Genomic DNA, 22,238 nt, shown 5'->3' with positions numbered 1-22,238 from the left:
TTTAAAAACTTCAACTTGAAACTACTTTCCAATTTGAATGGACAGTTTTTTTATTTTTTCATTTTTATTATAAAATATTTTATTTTATTATTTTATAGATATTTAAATTCAAAAACAATAACCAACAACTAATTATTAACTAAGTAACTAATTACTAACTACTTATGCCATGTGGTTTTTTTCTAGGCTGCCACTTGTCTTAAAGAAATGGCTTTTCCCTCTCTCTTTAATAATATATATATACATATAGATTAGAAATATACTACGTATTGTGTGAATTTTATGACATCTCTTTCATTCATGTCTGCCTTGTTATTTGCAGCCAACTATTATACTCCCTCAGTTTATTTTTAGTTGTTTATTTTTGATTTTGTATTTCCTTTAAAAAAATAAAGTATATATTTTACAATTTTACCCATAGTAATGATAGTATTTCCAGAAGTCCTAGGAAATACTTTGGGGAATGAGTAGTTAATGATAAGGGTAAAATATAGAAAAAGAAATTATATTTCTCTTAATTTAGTATAGTGGACAAATAAAAATAAAAATAATTTTTAGTATAATGGACAAGTAAAAGTAAACCGACGAAATATATTATAGTTAGTCTGATGCATTGTAATGTGACTTAGTCTGATGACAATGTGGGAATTTCTTATCAAATATTACTGAATTAAATTCTGAAGATTGGTAAAGGAAAAACCAAGACTTTTCTTTTTGCTAGTCAATTTTTGATTGGTTATTTATAGCTGTCCAAGCCAAGCAATGCTGACAGGATCCAAAATCCATTAAGGGTCGTGATGGCGCCGGACACCGCTGTTAGGCAAGCCAACCAAAATACTTAATTAAATTATTATCTTAATAATTTTGAAAACATAAACTTTTCTTTTAATTCAGCTAGTAAAAGATAATCTTTGCAAAAGAAAGGTAAATAAAAGAATGTTTAGAAGCAAATACAGAATACCCATAGTCATCCCAGAACCAGGTGTCATAAGTGCATGAGCTATTTCTATGAAGCAATATAATACAACAACCATCCGGAATACAAATTGGACAGAAGATAAATACAATAATCTGGAAGAGACTCTACTGGCCGTGGGTCGTCTCAAGAAGTGCAGCTCACCTAAGTCTCCCCATCAACCATGCTGCTACGCCCACCAGGCCACTAGTGACGCATGTGCCTGTGCTATAAAAATGCACAACAAGTGTAGTATGAGTACTAAAACGACGTGTATCTAATGAATATCCCGTCTAATCTCGAAGAAGTAGAGACGAGAGGTCGACTTCGACACTTACTAGTGGTCAAATAGTAATATATTATAAATGCGAGTAATCATGGATTTATTAAGAACGACAGTAATTTCAAATATGTCACAAGTAGGTTAAAGTTCCTTTTTTTTAATATTAAAAGTCTCCAGATTCATAATCTATTCATTTTTAATTATCTCAAGTCTAGGAGGGCAAATATCAATATCAATAAATTTCAAGGCAAGCAATACAAGCATGCGCAAATCATGTCGAGGTCGTACGACCCGTTCCTACAATATTTAAACTATGCACTGCCAGAGGGTCGAATGGTGCAAACCATAGATGCATCTATTTAACCTACCGAGACGTTCAGCCCATTCCGAAATTAAACACACACAGACAGTCAATCAAGAATTCAATAAGGAACAATTATCCAAGGAAACACCAATTCTCTTTTAAAGATTTTTGAAAATGAAGTTTAAATCTTTTTAGAAATTCATTTACTAATCCGATATGATTTAAGCAATTCAAACTATCAACAAGGTTACAAATATTCCAAATACAACATGCTTTTGGGTCCTAGACTACCCGGACAATAGCATAATAGTAACTACGCACGGACTCTCGTCACCTCGTGCATACGTAGCCCCTATAAATAGGAGCACATAACCAATTAACTCACCTATGGGGACAATTCCCTCTTACAAGGTTAGAAAAGAGACTTACCTCGCTCCGAAGATCCATAACCGGCATTCCACGCTCTTCCGAAGACTCGAATCGATGCACAATGCTCCAAAACTAGCCAATAATAATACAAATCCATTAATATATGCTCAATTACCCCTAATGATCCAATTTATAACAGTTTCTATCCCCGATCGAAAAGTTGACCAATACGCCCTTGGGCCCACGTGCCGGATTCTTAAATTTTTGGAAGAATACGTTTACCCACAACCTCACGAATTTAAATATATAATTTACTCTAAATTTCCTACCCAAAATAGCGGCCAAAATCCAAAAATATCATTTCTAGGTCTTTCCACCAAAACCCCAAATTTCTACCAATTTCATGCTCAAATCCGTACATAATCAATATATTTAACTCAATATAGGTGGGGATAGCTTACCTTGTCGTTGATGATGAAAACCCCCTCTTGAAACCATCCAAAAATCGCCCAAGCCAAGAGAAAGATGAAAGAAAATGGCCAAATCCCGACTTTAAAACAACCCACTGCCTCCAGCCCATTCCGCACCTGCGGTCTCTTGACCGCTTATGAGGTCTTGCAGGTGCGAACCAAACACCGCTTCTGCGGTCTAGGGCTCCCAGCCCATTCCGCTTCTGCATCCTCTCCTCCGCAGATGCGGGTAAAATGACTGCATCTGCAATCCCAGCCTAGCCATCCATGTCCGCTTCTGCGGCTCCGCACCTGCGGCCCTAGTCTCCCAGGTGCGGTTACACCAGCAACCAGCAAGTTCAGCCCTTTCCAAAATTCTATTTTTGATCCGTTAACCATCGGAATCCACCCGAGGCCCCTGAGACCCCAAACAATCATACCAACCAGTCTTAAAATACATTACGGACTTGCTCGAGGCCTCAAATCATATCAAACAATGCTAAAACCATGAATCGCACTCCAATTCAATCTTAATGAACTCTAAAATTTCAAACTTCTACTTTCGGTGTTTAAACCTATCAAATCACGTCCGATTGACCTCAAATTTTGCATACAAGTCATATTCGATATTACGGACCTATCCAGCTTCTAGAATTAGAATCCGACCCCGATATCAAAAAGTCAACTCTCAGTCAAACTTCCTAAAAACCTTCAAATTTCCATATTTAGCCATGTCGCGCCCCCTTTTTCTCGAGCGAAATCGGGTTCATGACATTTGGGAGGACAACTCCTTCCCTTTTGGGAATTGGGTTAGAATTTGAAGAGTCGCCACCTAATGATTAAGGTGCATTAGGACACCAAGAGGGTTTGATTTGAGTAACCAGAGATAGGGTAAGGGCTTGAAATTATCCCAAGGGGAAGGTGTTAGGCAACCCTCAGTATCCACTAGTGTGGTTCCCGACTAGACTATTATTATGAACTTAGGTTCAAATAACACGTAAACAAATAAAGCTTCAAATAAGAGGGGATTTTCACATAAGGGTTTATAAACAAATAAAGTTGGAAAGAACTAAAAGAAAGCTGATTTTTCCTAAAACAAAGAGTTTGAAATCTTTAGAAGAAACAAAGAAACAAAAGGAAAGGGGATCCCTAGGTTTATTAATAATATGGATCACCCCACACAACATCCGGTAATCACTCCTCAGTGAGCGGCTACACGTGATGTTATCGCGTGGTCATCATATCCATATCTACCCTTTCCTACCCCGTTAAGGTATTAAAGCGCGGAATGGTCTCGTTTACTTATTGCATGCTATTACCCGTCCCAATCCTATCAGTCCCAGAGGTATTTAAGACTACTAATCCTAAAAAGGAGGGATATTAGGCTTATTTGTAGTTTAAAAGGCAGAATTCTAAGGCGACATACAAAAACATGTATAGCAAGTTGGGAAGGAGCACATAACAAGTAAAAAAGGCGCAGATATACCTCCTTCAATCAAAGAAGCACGTAGTTAGCATGACTTACACATACTGTTTAGGGTCTGATTAAGAACTTAAAAGCTGAGGCAGACTGATTTATTACATAATTCAGATAAGAAACCCGAATCAGGCCTGCCTACTGGTTGTAATTAATAAAAACAGATTCTATTTGTAATTTCCACCCTAAAGCTTGCCTAAGTGTTGGACAAGGATCCTATAGACATGGTGTCTAATGAATTCAGAAAGTATTGAAATAAACTGAATGCGTATTGGTTAAGAAAGGTTGCCAGATTATTAAAGAAAGGCAAGGTTTTAGCAAAAGGGTTATAAGTTCTGCAGATGATGACACGTCGTTATTACTGGTTTTGGCCTTATAAGTGAATGAAGCAATTCAGATTCGATTAATAATTCCTATAGACATGCTTTCTATGCGTTGTCGATTTTAAAACCTTTTATAGACATGGTAAAGAATGCAGAAGCCTTATAGACATGATATCTAGATGTTGAATTTTTGTTTAAGACCTATGAACATGATTGCTAGATGAAGAACGAATATACAAGATTTAGAAGGACCTATAGGCATATTTCTCTATATGTATATGCAGAATTCAGATTTCCAAGTACTTATGGGCATGATTTCTATATGAGAGCATGCAAAGTTCAGAAATACTTATAGACATGGCAGCTATGTGAGAAAATCAGAATACCTATAGGCAGGATATCTATGTGAGAATGCAGAATTTCAGAAATACCTATAGGCAGGATATCTACCCTTTGCATACATAGTTACCCCTCCCTTTAGGCAGGATATCTACCCTTTGCATAGTTACCCCTCCTTTTTTCACTAGCTATACCAAGAAATTATTACAAATTATTACAGCCCAGAAAAAAAAGTAAAAGAATACATCAGAAAATTGAAAAGTACAACCAAGGAGAGCCTGATTCAGGCTTCATTTCTGAAATATGAGGTAAACCAACTCCAAGAGATCATGATCCAAAGCCTTTCTCCTATTGGATGTGTCAAAGTTCCCTAAGAGCCTCAAAGGGAACTCCGGTCAATGCTCACACCCAAATACATTATCAGATTAGGACAAGTGCAGTGCGGAAGGGCCAACCCTCAAGTGTCCAAGTTCAGAGGGAGCTCACGGTCCCAAGGAAAGGCTCACAAGAGGGGGCAGAACTTAAGGACTAAGAAAGTGTGCAAGTGCAGAAACAGAATTCTGAAAGGGGGGAAAGGGAAAGGGAAACAACTACAAATAATTACACATAGGGGTTCATGGGGGAATAGGGAAGTTGAAAAGACTAGGCAGGCTGTGGGTATACCCAACAATTGAGAGTGCTGATTCACCCAGAAGCCTACTAGAACATATTATTAGAGGCTAGGATCCCGAGGGATCAAGTTTAGTTCATGAACAATAATTTGAATATTGTCATGCCTTAAACCATAACTCAAACACATAGGGGCAGGGGTTTTGGGATTCATAATAGGAGCATGTGGATAGAAATCAGCATGCTAATTCAAGTACAGAAACAGTAAGTAGACATGGATACAAAAGCAGTAAATAAACATATTGTTGTGCTGCTAAAGCTTAAATCAGGACATATGAGTTTCAAAGAAACAAATAGAGAAAAGCAGTAGGTCTTGTAAACAGGCCACAGTGCAAACAAGAGAGAATACTATTGTGTATGAATGTGAGTTCAAAAAGATTGTGAATGAGTGATAGTGTGTTTGTGAAAGAGTCGTGCATTTATAGTGTGAAAATCAGGCAGAAATAAGGTAAGGAAACAGTTAAGGAACTGATTCAATTAAGAAATTCAGATTCAAACGGGAAAACTACTAAAGGGAAGAAGTCCAATAAACCTTTTGTGCAAAACATGCAATTAGGGGCAAATACATAAAAAGTTATTTAAGGGACAGAATTTTGAAATACACGATTGTACAAATAAGGTAAGAAAATCAATTAGTAGCCAGTAAATCAAGAGTCAGAGATTTTGTAATTATTGGTCTATGAATGAACCAAGTCAGAAAAGCTGAGAAATGTTTTAACTTAAGTCGAATCATAGGGAAATCAGCAAACAATGGAAAGAAATCAATCAGACCTATTAAGAAGGAAGTCTGAAACTAATCACGATTTGAATGCCATTTTAGAGGGAAGTTCATCACATATAAAGAGCATACAGATATGTTAAGCTGAAAGAAGATGTTGTGTCTTTGCAAAATCAGTAGATAATAGGCTACATGAGCATGGTTGTCACATAGGTTAGCGATATAGAAGAGAAGTAGCAAAAAGATCCAGGGTAAAGCAAAAGTCAGAATCATATGAAAAGCAAGGATTTCAAAACTCAGTTCAGAGACTCGAAACTGGTCTGAAAGGGTTTAAGGTTTTTGAAATAAAACCAGTTCAGGCAAATCATATGGCCAATGGTTTCCAAACTAGGACGAACCCCAAATTCTAGGGTTTCTACCATCAATCGAGTGTAGAGATGAGAGGACAAGTAATTGAGTCGGAACAAGTTCAGAGGCCTCAGAAAAGAACTGAAACCTTTAACATGTTCCTTTCAGCAACAGAAACTTATGAGAAATATGGCAGAAGAGTAGCATACAAAACATAGCAGAAGAGTTCAAAGAAAACATGGTAGAAGAAACTAATACGAAACATACTAGAGAAACTGATAAGTACAGTAGGATAAACACATTAAGACATATTAGAATAAACTTAACTAGAACATAGTGTAGGAAACTTAATAAGACACACTCAAGAACACAGTAGAGGAAAATATAATAGAGAAAACACACAAGAACACAGTAGAGGAAAATATAGTAAAGAAAACACATAAGAACACAGTAGAGGAAAATACAGTAGAGAAAACACACAAGAACCCACTAGAGGAAAATACAGTAGAAGAAACACACAAAAGAAAGAGAAAATCAGAGAAACATCTAAATATCTTAGAACAACCCTAGATCGGAAAAAGAAATGGTTTTGAAAGTAGTTTTTTGACAGAAAATCCAGAAAATCATTTAAAAACTTAGGGAAAGCATAGATCTGTAACAAATCTAAAGAGATCAGAAAAACCTCAAAGCTAGGGTTTTTAGAGGAACCCAAACGGTGAGAAAGGCTTGGATCTAAATAGAAGGAGTCGTAACCAGGTTAAAAAAAGACATAGCTTACTGGAGCAAGGCCGGAGATGGCCGTAAAGCTTGAATCAACAGAGGTCTGGACCCAAATCTTCGTGGTCGAGTCATGAAGCTTCAGTTAACCAAACTTGAGGAGCCATAAGTGGCTTGGTGGGTGGTGAGACCACCGTAGATTTAGGTTAGAAGGTGGCCGGAGGAGATGAACACAACTTATCGGAGAGGAGAGGAGAGGGAAGGTTCTAGAGAGAACCAGAAGTAGAGAGATAGAGATGAGTGATGAATAAGAGGGGTATTGGGGGGGTCGTTCGATTAAAAAAGGTAAAGGCGGATCTAGATCGTTGATCAAAATTGATCAACGACCAAGATTTGATCCGGGTTGGGTTGGGTAGTTTTAGGATTGGGCTTGGGTCGGGTTTTAATTGAAATTGGGGTCCAATTAGGGGTCAGAATTTAGGCTAAAATTGAAACGGATTGGGCTATTATTTAAATAGCCTGTTTTCCCTTTCAAAATTAAAAAAAAATAGTAAATTAATTTCTGAAAATAAATTGAAAGCATAAAAATGATTTATAATATATAATTATCAATTTAAAAATATAAAATCTCATTTTATGAATAAGAAACGAATTTAAAACTAAAAAAGGCTAATATTGCAATTATGCAATTCTATCCTTTAAAATACCAAATAAATTTGTAAAAAATGTATAAACAATACCTTAGCTATATTTTAATATAAACCTGAGATTCCAATAAATTAATCACCAAAAATGATAATTTTGGGATAATTATTGGATTTTTCTTGATAAAATAGAGTAGTAAATTGATTTAAAAGTCTTTGAAAAATTAAGAAAAACAAATTTAGCCATGGGGGATACTTATATATGCATATACATGATATTTGAAAGGTATTTTGCATTTAAACAATACAGGGGAAAATTGGGTATCAACAAGCCAAATGACTCCAAAGTGACCTACGGACCTCCGAATTTACTACCGATCGCGCTCCCAATACCAGAATCACCATACGTAGCTATTCCCAGAATCGGAATCCCAAAAGGACTTGATAACACAGAAATTCACTTCAACCCAAACTTATGAGATTCTTCTAAAATGCTAACTTCCACAATAGGTGCCGAAACGTTCCCAGGTCTTCCAAAACCCGATCCGGACATATGCCCAAGTCTGAAATCATCATACGAACCTACTGGAACCTTCGAATCTCGATTCCGAGGTCGTTTACTCAAAAATCCAACCTTAGTCAATTCTTTCAACTTAAAGCTTCCGAAATGAGAATTCTCTTTCCAAATCAACGCCGAACTTCCCGGAATTCAATTCCGACCTTGGGCACAAGTCATAATGCCTGAAGTGAAGCTGCTCATGGCCTCAAACTATTGAACAACGCACTAGAGATCAAAACGACCGGTCGGGTCGTTACATTCTCTCCCACTTAAACATGCGTTCGTCCTCGAACGTGCTACGAACTGCGTTGGAGTTGCCCGAAATCACTGTTTAACACCTCAAGCACCTACCCGTGCTACCACAACTCAGCTGGGCACCCTAGCTCGATCAATTTGATGATATCCTTTTTCAGTTAAGCAAATAAGCCTTAGAGCCCAATTCCAACATCCGGAATTCTCTGCCAGGCCAGTTCCAGCATATGCCCACCGTATCAATAACTACATGCAGCGCCAAAACATGACTGCATACCTTAGTTGAATTCACACCTTGCACCACTTTACTCACAGGACCACAATAATATTTTTTGATCAAATTATTCGAAATTCCACGAATTTGATGCTCCCATTTCACCTCATGACATACATAGGTCTTGCTCTAACTCTTACAATGCCGCCGCTACGGAAGAGATGTGTAGAAATTCATAACCAACTGCTGAATCAACAAATTATTGGGTCTATACTCTTGACAAGAACCATCACCTCATTCTGAACCAAATAATGGTCTTAGCTCTTTAATATATTTCATATAATCAGATTGTACTGGTTTCCAATGATCTCGTCTCACCCAGTACGAACCGTTCAGGAAATAAGCCATCTCGGACATGATCAAAGTCTCATATGATGCCACAATGTGCCAATAGGCTATGAACTCGAACGTGACAGAAGGAAAACGAACTCTGGAAGGAACTACTCAACCCACACACTAATATGGACTTTCCTTAGAAAATAGGAAATAAGGCATACAAAAATAGCATATAGAAAAATGTACTCAACATCACACTGTTGCGGCATGCAACTCGATCCAAACAACATACCCATGGCGGCGTGCCACCCGATCCACACATAAAATTCACACAAGGTGATACACACCGAGCTAAATTGCTCATTACAACAAAAATATCGAATATCGGTCACAAGCACGCTAAGTGCATAACACCATCCCTGGGGTGACATATAACACCAAAAGCTACAACTCAAGCACAACTGAGGTGCGATATACGATCTGAATCTCAAGAGCCATTATGCTCATATAACATCATCTCTACGCGGAACCTCAACACAGAAGAAATTCACCAAGCCGTCTCACAACTCACATGGCGCAATATATTATTACATGAAATAACTTACGACGAAATAACACCCCGACTACTCTTCCATAAGGAGCGCATTACTGAAATGAACACACCTGGCCTGATATTTAGCCCATATTTACATTTAAATCCATCCACAGACCTCAAGTTGATTATGATCGCACTGAACTAAGCTAATAACATTTCAAAGGTCCATAATAATAACATTTCAAAGGTCCATAATAACTCCCCTTTTCTCATAACCGGAGTAATCCTCCACAGTCCACAACCCAATAGACCGAGTGCCCTCCAGGCATCAATTCTGAATTTAACGTCATCACCACAATCTTCAGACTTGGTTTAACTCTTCAATCAATCAAGTGAATACATGCCACACTTATACAAACTTCCAGTGGGGCAAGCTCCTTCCGTGACAGACAACAAGTTTGTACATCCAAACCACCAGTCGTACTAACGCTGAAAAGCGATCAAGAATCCTTGACCAGGATGCAAAGCCTGGTAACACTGAAGGCGATACCCACTTACTTTAAACATCGAAACTCCTTTCCTGCTCATCCGAGCTCGTGACATCCTTGTCAACACCGAACTGCAACCTTGATCCTCAATTCAAATTCCATACCACTCACTGCACCCATCAAGCCAATATACAATAGAACACAATTTTCGTCATAACTCCAGAACCACTAATAGATTAATATTTCATCATATAAAACTTTTCACTTAACTCACTTTAGGAGAACCATAGCAACACACAGGTTAAATCTCATAACTGTTGAATATGCAAATCTTCAAGTAGTGGTCTAATCCACCATAGCCCTTGTTGGATCCACCTACACATAACATGTCATAACAGTGGAATACGTCTGAATAACATCAATTATGGCGGCCGACAGGCCTCACCCGTACCGTCACAAATCACTTGCATAACTTAATCACACTAAGGGAACTAGTCACTGCCATCATCATGCTAATTCAATCATGGTTAACCAATCTACTTCTTCTAACTTAACCTCAATTGCCTTAGGAATAATAATAGTTCCATTCAACACATAGCGAACTCAGTCCGCACTCATCCCGAGTGACCTTGAATCACGAGACCATATTATCTCAAATTCCGCAAACCATTTCATACCTCCCTTGTGCATGCATTCGCATCCTGAACTGGTGTGCCCATTCTAATAATCCCACTACGGATCCTAAGTCTTCTCTCATTTTCCTCCCAAATGCTACACTGCAAGTCAAAACATCATAAAACATCATGGGCCTCTTCTCATAAGCTGCTACAAAAGCTTGATTCTTAACCGTACCTATAGGCTCGAAATCATTAGGAACCACACTTTACCCCTTTGAATCTACTAGGACCGTTGTTGAGAGCCACCCGCTCTGACTTTACACCGAATATAATCAACTCCATGAATCTTCTAGTACATGAATACCTTCTCGCAAAACATCTGGCAGAATCACTTCCCTTGAAACCCGCATCTATACAAGGCATAAATCCTAAATCTTTCCCCAAGTCTGAACATGAGCCAATAAGGCCAACCATAGCACAACTTTAACAATTCCTTTGCTCAAATTACCACTTATGCTCCTTTCCCGTAGCTGAAATAACCCATCAATATGCTAATAATCAGAAACCTCGCAAGTAGTTAACCATGCAACCCAATCATTGGCGGTGGGACTCTCCCACTTAGCTTGGAGCTACTACTACACAACTCTGGAACCCACCAAGATTCTTTACTTTTTATTGACATAGCCTTGCGAAATCAACCGCCAAATTCCTAGAAATCCTTCCGTTAGCATTCCATGAACACTCTGATTCTCTCGCAACATTCCCATGTTCGATTTCTTACTGGGTGGCCAGTAGGACTCTTCGCAGAAGCCACACGGCCGCTGATCCGCTCACAAAAGATAACCCACCTGAGTCCGAGCTCATTATCTAGATGCACAAGTCCCTTCACCCCTCATGGACATCAATTATTTGTGTAGCAACATCTTTCCAATTCAACGTTATGTTGTATCCTTCTTAATTTCAAGCAGCTCCTTTCGGTTATATCAAATCTGCTGCCGCATAATAGCCCATACTTCATATTAGACCCCAATCACCAATCACTAAAATTCTCAAATCATTCCAAACTCTCCTTAAGGTGCGTAGTCATCCTACCACAAAGCTCATATACAACTCCGCCACTCTCTCACTTTGGTGGAACTCACACCGTTAATCGACTACTCGACCCTTGCTTCTTATACCTGGCCTTTTAGAAATTTTTACCATCGCCTGACACTTCCCACATGTCATTCCTCATCCTTTGCTGCTCAGTTTTTGCCTTAAATAAAATCTATCTTCGTAGCACTTGAACCCACAAATCGTTACTAACTTTAAACCTTTCTGAAGATCATCTTTCTCGAGCCGTCAACATTAGAAACACTGATTCAAGCCCGAACCACCGCACCCCGCGATCTCTGACAGCCGTTTCTCCAATATTATTTTACAATATCTTACCCCAAAGGCGAATTGCAGAAGACCATATCACCGGTGAACTTAACACATTTAATCGAGGACAACGATAACACGTCGTAGATGAAAATTCCACCACACTTGGAAACACCAAGTCTCGTTACTCCATCGATCCAAATCTGAACATTCATAGTCCGATTGCCTTTCCTCTATCGAGAATAAAATACTGAATCACTGAATCACGCACTGAGAAGACCTTCTTTCAAGTCGTTTACCGCCCCAGCACATAGGCAAGAATCCTATCACCACGTCAATACCGTGCGATAACCAATCATAGTAATCTGTGCATAGCCTCAAAGCTCTAAGAAATGCAGCTATCGAGCTGAAATGACAGAGTATCCATCTGTAAGGCAATGACAATAGCCCAATCAACTATGCCGGGAGAACATCCCGCACGCATTTGCAGTACCATTACAATTCTTCAATTCTCGATTTATAACAAGCGCTTCGCGTCACATAAGATTGAGTTGGAAGGAAACAAGGGCATTAACCTCAAGAAATTAAGTCGCACGATGAGGAAATCAAAAAAGGAAGTGCTCCTAACAACCCTGTAGCCTCCCGAAGATAAGTACAGACGTCTCCGTACCGATCCGTGAGATTCTACTAGACTTGCTCATGACTCGTGAGACCTAAAGGAACCTAGTGCTCTGATACCATGTTGAAACAACCCAAAACCCGCTAAGGGTCGTGATGGCGCCAAACACCGCTGTCACGCAAGCCAACCAAAATACTTAATTAAATTCTTATCTAAATAAGTTTGAAAACATAAATTTTTCTTTCAATTCAGCTAGTAAAAGATAATCTTTGCAAAAGAAAGGTAAATAAAAGAATGTTTAGAAGGAAATACAGAATACCCCATAGTCATCCCAGAACCCGATGTCATAAGTGCATGAGCTATTTCTAGGAAGCAATACAACAATACAACCGTTCAGAATACAAATTGGACAGAAGATAAATACAATAATCTTGAAGAGACTCTACTGGTTGCGGGTCATCTTGAGAAGTGCAGCTCACCTAAGTCTCCGCATCAACCATGCTGCTACGCCCACCAGGCCACTAGTGACGCATGTGCCTGTGCAACAAAAATGAACAGCATGTGTAGTATGAGTACAAAAATGATGTGTACCCAAGGAGTATCCCATCTAATCTCGAAGAAGTAGAGACGAGAGGTCGACTTCGACACTTACTAGTGATCCAATAGTAATATATTATAAATGCGAGTAATCATGGATTTATTAAGAACGACAGTAGGTTAAAGTTCCTTTTTTTTAATATTAAAAGTCTCCAGATTCATAATCTATTCATTTTTAATTATCTCAAGTCTAGGAGGGCAAATATCAATATCAATAAATTTCAAGGCAAGCAATACAAGCATGCGCAAATCATGCCGAGGTTGTATGGCCAGTTCCAACAATACTTAAAATGTGCACTGCCAGAGGGTCGAATGGCGTGAACCATAGATGCATCTATTTAATCTACCGAGGCGTTCGACCCATTCCGAAATTAAACACACATAGACAGTCAATCTAGAAGTCAACAGGGAACAATTATCCAGGGAAATGCCAATTCTCTTTTAAAGTTTTTTGAAAATAAAGTTTAAATCTTTTTAGAAATTCATTTACTAATCCGATATGATTTAAGCAATTCAAACTGTCAACAAGGTTATAAATATTCCAAGTACAACATGCTTTTGGGTCCTAGACTACCCAGACAATTGCATAATAGTAGCTACGCACAGACTCTCGTCACCTCGTGCGTACGTAGCCCCCACAAATAGGAGCACATAATCAATAAACTCACCTATGGGGACAATTCCCTCTTACAAGGTTAGAAATGAGACTTACCTCGCTCCGAAGATCCATAACCGGCATTCCATGCTCTTCCGAACACTCGAATCGATGCACAATGCTCCAAAACTAGCCAATAATAATACAAATCCATCAATATATGCTCAATTACCCCTAATGATCCAATTTATAACAATTCCTAACCCCGATCGAAAAGTTGACCAATATGCCCTCGGGCCCACGTGCCCGGATTCCAAAATTTTTTGAAGAATAAGTTTACCCAAAACATCACAAACTCAAATATTTAATTTACTCTCAATTTCCTACCCAAAATAGCGGCCAAAATCCAAAAATACCATTTCTAGGTTTTTCAACAAAAACCCCAAATTTCTATAAATTTCATGCTCAAATCCATAAATAATCAATGTATTTAACTCAAAATAGGTGGGGATAGCTTACCTTGTCGTTGATGATGAAAACTCCCACTTGAAACCCTCCAAGAATCGCCCAAACCAAGAGAAAGATAAAAGAAAATGGCCAAATCCCGACTTTAAAACAAGCCACTGCCTCTAGCCCTTTCTGCACCTGCGGTGTCTTGACCGCTTCTGCGGTCTCGCAAGTGCGAACCAAACTCCGCTTCTGCGGTCCAGGGCTCCTAGCCATTCCGCTTCTGTGTCCTCTCCTCCGCAGATGCGGTCCCACATATGCGGTAAAACAACCGCATCTGCGGTCCCAGCCTAGCCGTCCATGTCCGCTTTTACGGCACGAAGGCCGCTTCTGTGGCTCTGCACCTGCGGCCCTAGTCTCGTAGGTGTGGTTAATGAACTCTAAAATTTCAAACGTATACTTTCGGTGTTTAAACCTATCAAATCACGTTCGATTGACCTCAAATTTTGTACACAAGTCATATTCGACATTACAGAGCTACTCCAACTTTCGGAATCGGAATCCGACCTCGATATCAAAAATTCAACTCTCGGTCAAACTTCCCAGAAACCTTCAAATTTCCATCTTTAGCCAAATAACTCCAAAATGACCTACATACCTCCAAATTTACTTTCGATCGCGCTCCCAATATCAGAATCGCCATACGAAGCTATTCCCAGACTCGAAATCCCAAATGGACATTGGTAACCTTGAAATGCACTTCAACCCAAACTTATGAGATTCTTCCAAAATGCTAACTTCCACAATAGGTGCCGAAATGTTCCCGGGTCTTCCAAAACCTGATCCGGACATATACCCAAGTCTTGAAATCATCATACAAACCTGCTAGAACCTTCGAATCCCGATTCTGAGGTCGTTTACTCAAATATCCAACCTTAGTCAATTCTTTCAACTTAAAGCTTCCGAAATGAGAATTCTCTTTCCAAATCAACTCCGAACTTCCCGGAATTCAATTCCGATTGTGCGCACAAGTCATAATACCCGAAGTGAATCTGCTCATGGCCTCAAACAGGCGAACGATGTGCTAGAGCTTAAAACGACCGGTCGAGTCATTACAATTGCAAAAGTTACTTGTTTATTACCGAGGAAGACCGGAATTGATGATAATTGATAAGCTAATAGAGATAACAACTATTGGATCTTTGGTACTTATAATTCCCCTTGCATTTTCTTCTTTTAAAATATTTGATATTACAAAGGCGAATTTAAGGTGAGAATTTTAAGTTCAGCTGAACAAATTGTTGTCTATTCGATATAATATATATAGATGCGTATATAAACTCACTAACACTAATTTCTAAATTCGCCATCATTTGACAATTGACTTGTCCTTTTTGGATTCCATTTATAGATTTTAAAAATCCATGTCAATCGAAAAAGTAATATTGGAGAATTTCAAACCAAACCAACTTATTTAAAATTTGAAAACAAGTCAAAATAAACCATAAAGTTATTTACCCGTAAAATGGTACCGTTTAATTTGTTACGTGGTTTATAGACAAGCGAAGTGATTTGATCCAAAAATAATAAATAAACTAGGTTAAAAATAAAACTTAGCATTAAAATAGAAGGAAATGGCAAGCCTGGCTTTGGGAGTGATGCTTTCGAGAATAGAAATAAGAACATTATAAAAAAAATAGGTAAAGTTATTTTATTTAGCTTGGGAATAGAATGTAGCATAAGTTTTGCCAAGAATTTCGTGTCTTACAATGGCTGTTGAGTCTACTATTTATGGCGATACCTAGGGAAACAAGATTCTAAGATCAAGCCCCTCTTAAATGACATATTACGGGGCCATTGATGAATGTTTAATGGCAGGCTATGAATGCAAATATTTCTTGCAACGACTGCCCATTTAATTCTAAGGAATATTCTTCATTAAATGCCATCCGGTGACAAATATTCGATTCGCTCACGTTGATTGTGCTTCCTTCGGGGTCAGTCCAATGTTAATTGAAGCTATTGTTCCCGGTACTGGTTGTTACTCAATTTATCTCTTCCCCATCTTCGGGTCCACGTGTCACCCTATCATTCAATAATTTAATATAAACCAATTTTACCCTATATAGATAATACTCCTGCTTTTCCGTGGCATATCTTTGTGTCACCATTAAGTTGGTGAAGATCCTTTCTTGGCGGGAAATCTTCTGAAAACCTTCTAAACAGTCTCTGACGCTTGATAGAACGCACGTCTTCTCGCATTTAATACCTGAGCCCACGATTCAGTAATATTTTTGTTGGTTCTCGAGGTGATCATCACCATGATTTTTTCCGTCTATATCTTTACTTATATTAATCATTTTCCCTCTCTTACTTCTAAAATTTTCATAAGTTCATTATCCTCTTAACACTTAACCTTCTTCTGATTTCATCTCTCTCGATTTTCTTCAAAACACTTCATCATCTTCTTACTGTTATGGCTTCTTTTACTGAGTCTTTTGAGAACTCTGGTCTTCTCTTCGGTAGTGGCCGAATAAAAGAAAAGATAAAAAGGTTGATGTTGATGCTGATCCTTCCATGGTAAGCACCATCATACCCAAACACTTGAGCACCGCCAATGACATCTAAGAGAAGTTTCTCTCCATGCATCCACGGACATGGACTGTTAGCAGGCATCCTTTATCTATTCTCCCTTCTAGTATTCCTATTGTGATGGAGGACTGTAACTATCCAGGCCTTAACATTATTGCTCCTGACCTGATAGAGTAGGTTACCTTCACCGAGGAAAGGTTTTGCGTATGTCTATACGTACCCATTCACCTTGGGCCCGTTTTCTTTGAGCGGGGGACTTGACCCCGTGATTTTGGAGTTATGCCATCGGTACCAAGTCTTCGTGGCACAAATATGCCCTTCTGTATGGCAAACGATGGCTTATCTACACCGGTTGTGCGTGGAGAATAGGGAAACCCTAACCCCGACACACATGATGAATCTGTAATCCCCCAAAATCTTCTGCGAGGGAGTAATAAATTTTAGTAAGCATGGTCACCACGCCCTACTTACCAGTGTAGATGATGACAATGACAATGGATGGATGGAGCGGTTTGTCATCATTGCTACTAGGGATATCATCCCGGCCACAACTCCATCCTTTCCTGAATCATGGAATCGTTCACGGAAGTTTGTAATTTATTAATCTCTCTCCTTCATAAAAAAGACCGGTTCCCATCATTGTTGACCTCTTTGTTTCCGTTATATCAACTGATAAGTGGACATCACCAAGGGTTCAAGGCCTGGACTAATAGGCTCAGAAGCATCTGGATATTACAATGCCATAAACCCGTTGGTGGAAGGAGATGTCCCCCGAATATGGGTGGAAGGCCAAAAACCAAAGTGAATTGAGTCCTTCTTCCTTCTGCCTCTGTATGAAGTGGATGTTTTGGCTAACCTGACGAAGGTTGTGAGATTGTTGCAAAGTGCTCTTGCTCGAAGTGCTACCCTTGGGTCTGCCTCTAGTGGAGGTGCTTCCTCTCGGAGTCCCCAGCCAGAGAACACGTAACCAAAAAGGTAGATTTCTTCCTTAGCTAGGGATAAAAATAAGAAAACAAAGAAGGCCATGACTGAGCCGGCCACGGTCACAGTAGTCATTGAAGATGACGGGGAAACTAGCGATGAAGAGGCTTCTCTTCAACGGATACAACGATCTTTATCAGGTAAACCGAATGCTCAATCGAGAAAGATTTTACAATCAGCCGATGAAGAGGTCCAAGAACTGTGGGGCGATATTGATCTGGTAGATAAGGCCAACTCCTACTGTTCTTTCCCCGTTGCTATTTTTGGTCCAAGGAGCTCGGACTCCAGGACTCCTCCGCCTTCGGTTGATGAGCAACCAATAATTAGCGCTGCTCCCATTGCAGCTGCTTCTCAACCTTCAACGCCAATAACTTTGTGCCTCTCTACCCCAGCTGCACCTTCACCACCAGCCTCTACTGCATCTCCTCCACTGGCCACAGACGCCCAAGAGAAGGGTGCTTCTCCTCCCCAATCTCCGGACCACGGGAATTTGAGGCATAATTATTCACCCCCTTCTCCAGATCCCTGAGGGAGGAGGAGTGTCACTCTCTCGGTTTCAAAGGGGTGCCATCTGATGTCTATGCCGGTAGAACTTACCAACTACCTGAAGTCACTAGCTTCAGAGAAGGATAAGAAGAAAATGCACTCCCTTTTCGGGGAATGCATGTTGAATAACATAATGCATAATACGTCAGCGGTATCGTATTTGCTCTCTTATTACTTGTTTTTTACTTATCTTCTGTGACGAGGTCTCTAATTTCAATAAACTTTTTTGCAGGCCAACGTTCATGCTTCGGAAGGCCTTCAGAGATTTATCCTTGATAAAGAAGGACTTATGCCCAAACGGGATCAGCTTTTGGCCGAGAAAAAACAACTTTCTACTCACCTCCCGGTGCTAGAGGCAAAGGCTGCTGAGGCGGGCGAGCTTGAGGCCCGGTTGCAGCTAAGTGAACAGGAAGTGATGGCACTTAGACAAGAAGCCACTCAGTTAAACGTACAATTTCAAGAGGCTAAGTCTAAGTGGGATGAAGTTCAGCATGTTGTGCTTATTACTGTCGAGCGCGAGTCTCCCTCCGTTGAAAAAGTTAATAATTTGGAGGCAACCTTGATCTCAAAAATTGAAGAGGCCTATGCCGCCAAGGAGAAGGCCAGGATGGAGGAGAGTTTAAGAAGATCATGGAGCAAAACTAGCTTCACATATCTACAATTCATAATCTTGATACTAACCTCGGTGCCATAAGATCCGAGAGGGATGGTCTTCAGGCCGAGGTTGACAGGCTTAAGTCAAAGCTCAAATACCAAGGGGATTCCCTCATATTCAAAAAGACATATGAAATGTATCATATGAGGAGAAAAACCTTGGAGAAGGCTGATCGGGTCCAACCCTTCACCACTATAGAGTGGCAAGAGCGGTCGATGCAGCTTTTACCCGAGAAGGTTGGGATCGAATCCATAGGGAGCTAGATGTATTTTGAGTTGGATTCCTATCTAATCAAGCAAAGTGTATTGCTATTGATTGCACTTCCAATCATTCTTGTTTGTTTGTTACTTCTAATTTTATACCAATGATGCACAAAATTAAACTAAGAAGATATTTTTGTAGGGTTTTCTAAATGGGTAAAAAGGCAATAGGGAAGTGACTTTCTCCTAGGTGAATATCTAATGGGATCTAAAACTTAGGGCAATAATGTTATATTTGGGATCACGATATAGCCAATGCACGAAGCTACTCACTCTATACCTTTCGGTAGTTTGAGTGACTTTGCTCTAATTGGCTTTCTCAAGCCCAATTGGGTGTTCAATTTGTGCAAGCAATGTTGGCTCAAGTTGGCTATTACAATCTCTAGGTTTAACCCTTTAATTGGGGCTATCAATCTCTTGAATACACCTCAATTCCTTGTTAGCTTGAAATTCCTAGACTTAGTCTCTCTTTCTCAAGAAGAGCCTAAGTAAAAAGGCACAAATTAGTGTTTGCAACCACTAATTCAAAATAGAAAGCATAAATCGGGCCAAATATCCATCACCCATGAACATCTAAGCCTTAAAATAAGAGACCCATTAAATATCCACACTAGGGTTGAGCCACAACCCTAGCTAATGGGTTTAGCTACACATAATTGAAGAAGAAATCATAGATTGAGATGAAAAATAACCCATAAAATGTAATTACAAGATAAAAAACTAAGATTAATTGCTAAACTAGCTACAAAATTACTCAAAATAGGTAAAAGTCGTTGTTCACGTGCTCACTACTGATAAGATGACCTAAAAATCTGAAAAGAAAGTATTTATACACAGCTAAATCTTCCGGACAAAAATGCCCCTGACGGAGGTACCGCAGACAACGAAAAATAGACCGCTGCAGCGGTGAGGCTACCACTACCGCTAAAATCAATTGCGAATCGCGGTCTTCAATCTCCTAGCTCAACTTCCAACTCTATGAACCTCTTTATCGTGGACTGTTGTCTCGGTAGGTCCTCCGCTGCGGTATAAAAGCACCGCGATCAGCGGTGATTGGAATTCCAAAAATGAAAACTCTCTGAATCCTTGCCACCGTGGACTTCGATAAAAGGATCGCGGTCACGGTGGGTATTCTGCGTCCGCGATGGATTTTCCGCCGTAGCCCTGCTTTGACTTGGCTTTGAACTTGTGCAGGTTTCATTCCTTTTTGAGCTGGTTATGACATTCTTGTCTCTTCTTGACTAAACACTACAAAAAAGCACAACAAGTTAGCTTTTGGGAATACTTGTACACACTTTTACTCTAAAACTCAAGCAAAAATGACTATAAAATAGACTATAATCCCTAGTTATCAACTCCCCGAAACTTAAACTTTTGCTTGTCCTCAAGCAAACAAAGTAATTTCCACCTCTTCAAGATAAAACAAAGGAAAAATCAGTTGTTCTAAAGTAACTTCTTCAAGAATCAATTGGGACTAACAATTACCCTCAACTCAAATGCATCATTAACAACATTCAACCTTTTTAGCACCATGGCTTTAGTGCGACACAAAAGCATCAAGAGTTGACTCAACTCATCAAGGAAACTCTTTCTGTTACATTGGTCGTTGTGGTTCCCAAACTCATACTCCTCAACTATCCTCAAGCAAACTTCACTTTTAGATTGTAGCACTCAGAACGGGGGAAGTGGGGAATACACTCATCTTTCTCAATGGAAGGTCACAAGGGTAGGATATATTGGTCTAAGAAGGTTTCATCTTCCCTTAAGCATTTCATTTGCTTCATTTTGGTATACATGTTCTTGACTCTTTAAGTCATTTACTTCTTCTTTGGGGGCTAGAGAGACATACTATCACTCTTTTTTGTTCATTTCAATCCTTTTTCTTCTTTCTAATATTTCCATGCTTTTCATCTTTTTCTTTTATTGAATCCCTTCATTTCTTCTACATTGTTCACTTTCTTTTTGAATTTTTGGCTTTTCTTTTTTTTTTCTTTTTCTTTGCCTTTCCTTTTCCTCATTTTGTATCTTTTATCACTTTTGCATTCCTCGTCTCTCCCCCCAAACTTATTGTTTTGCCTTTTCCTAAGGAAAAATAGGGTGCCAAGAGAGGATCATTTTAGAACGGATAAAGGTTTGTATCATGGTTATTGAAAGAATAAGGGCTAAGGCTCAACGGGGTTGATTAGGGATATAATCATTAGTATGCTATGGATGTTTTCAAGTTTCACTTGGGATCAAGGAGGTCCTATAATCACTCCTGAAGTCGAGCTACACTTAGGATTTCGCCTAAACAAATATTCAGGGCAAGTTCTAGACTTATTGGAATGAGACTTGGACTTGAAAATCAAAACCTCACCACACAAGCTATAGGATTGCTAAAGAAATCGAGTCGGGGGACCACAACAACCTTAGCTATGATTTGAGCAACACAAATGGTTCTAAGAAACCACTCGATGATTGTTTAGTCAAAACAAGAGTCTCAACGTCACAACTATCACCATCCTATACACAACAATATGTTTTTAACCATAATGTCAAAGGTAAATGTGTTAGGCCCAAGTGAAGCTTTGCTTGAGGCACTATTGCTCACTAACTACTATTTACACAAAAACGAAGAAAAACAAACTCATACCCTTAAGAAGGTTGTCATGCCATCCATCATCGGGAAGAGACACCTGGTTCACATGAACTCCACATTTGGAAAAAACTGTGACATTAATAAAACCAAAGGCTTATTGATCACACCAAATTGTAAAATAAGAAGCTATGAACTGAAAAAGAAGCTATACTATTAAGGGAAATTGAAAAAGAAGCTATGAAGTAAAATGCAAAAAGTAAACTAAATATGTACAATAGGGGATTTAGATGAATATACATAAGAGAAAATGAATATATACATGAGAGAGTAACTTTATATACATACCAAAATCGAAAAGTAATGAAAAGTAAAATAAAAAGTAAAGTTATATACATGCCAAAAGTGAAAAA

The sequence above is a fragment of the Nicotiana tabacum genome, chromosome 8, assembly GCF_000715075.1.
Source record: "Nicotiana tabacum cultivar K326 chromosome 8, ASM71507v2, whole genome shotgun sequence".
Taxonomy (NCBI): Eukaryota; Viridiplantae; Streptophyta; class Magnoliopsida; order Solanales; family Solanaceae; genus Nicotiana; species Nicotiana tabacum.
The sequence above is the reverse complement of the archived record's forward strand: the minus strand, read 5'-3'. Positions refer to the sequence as shown.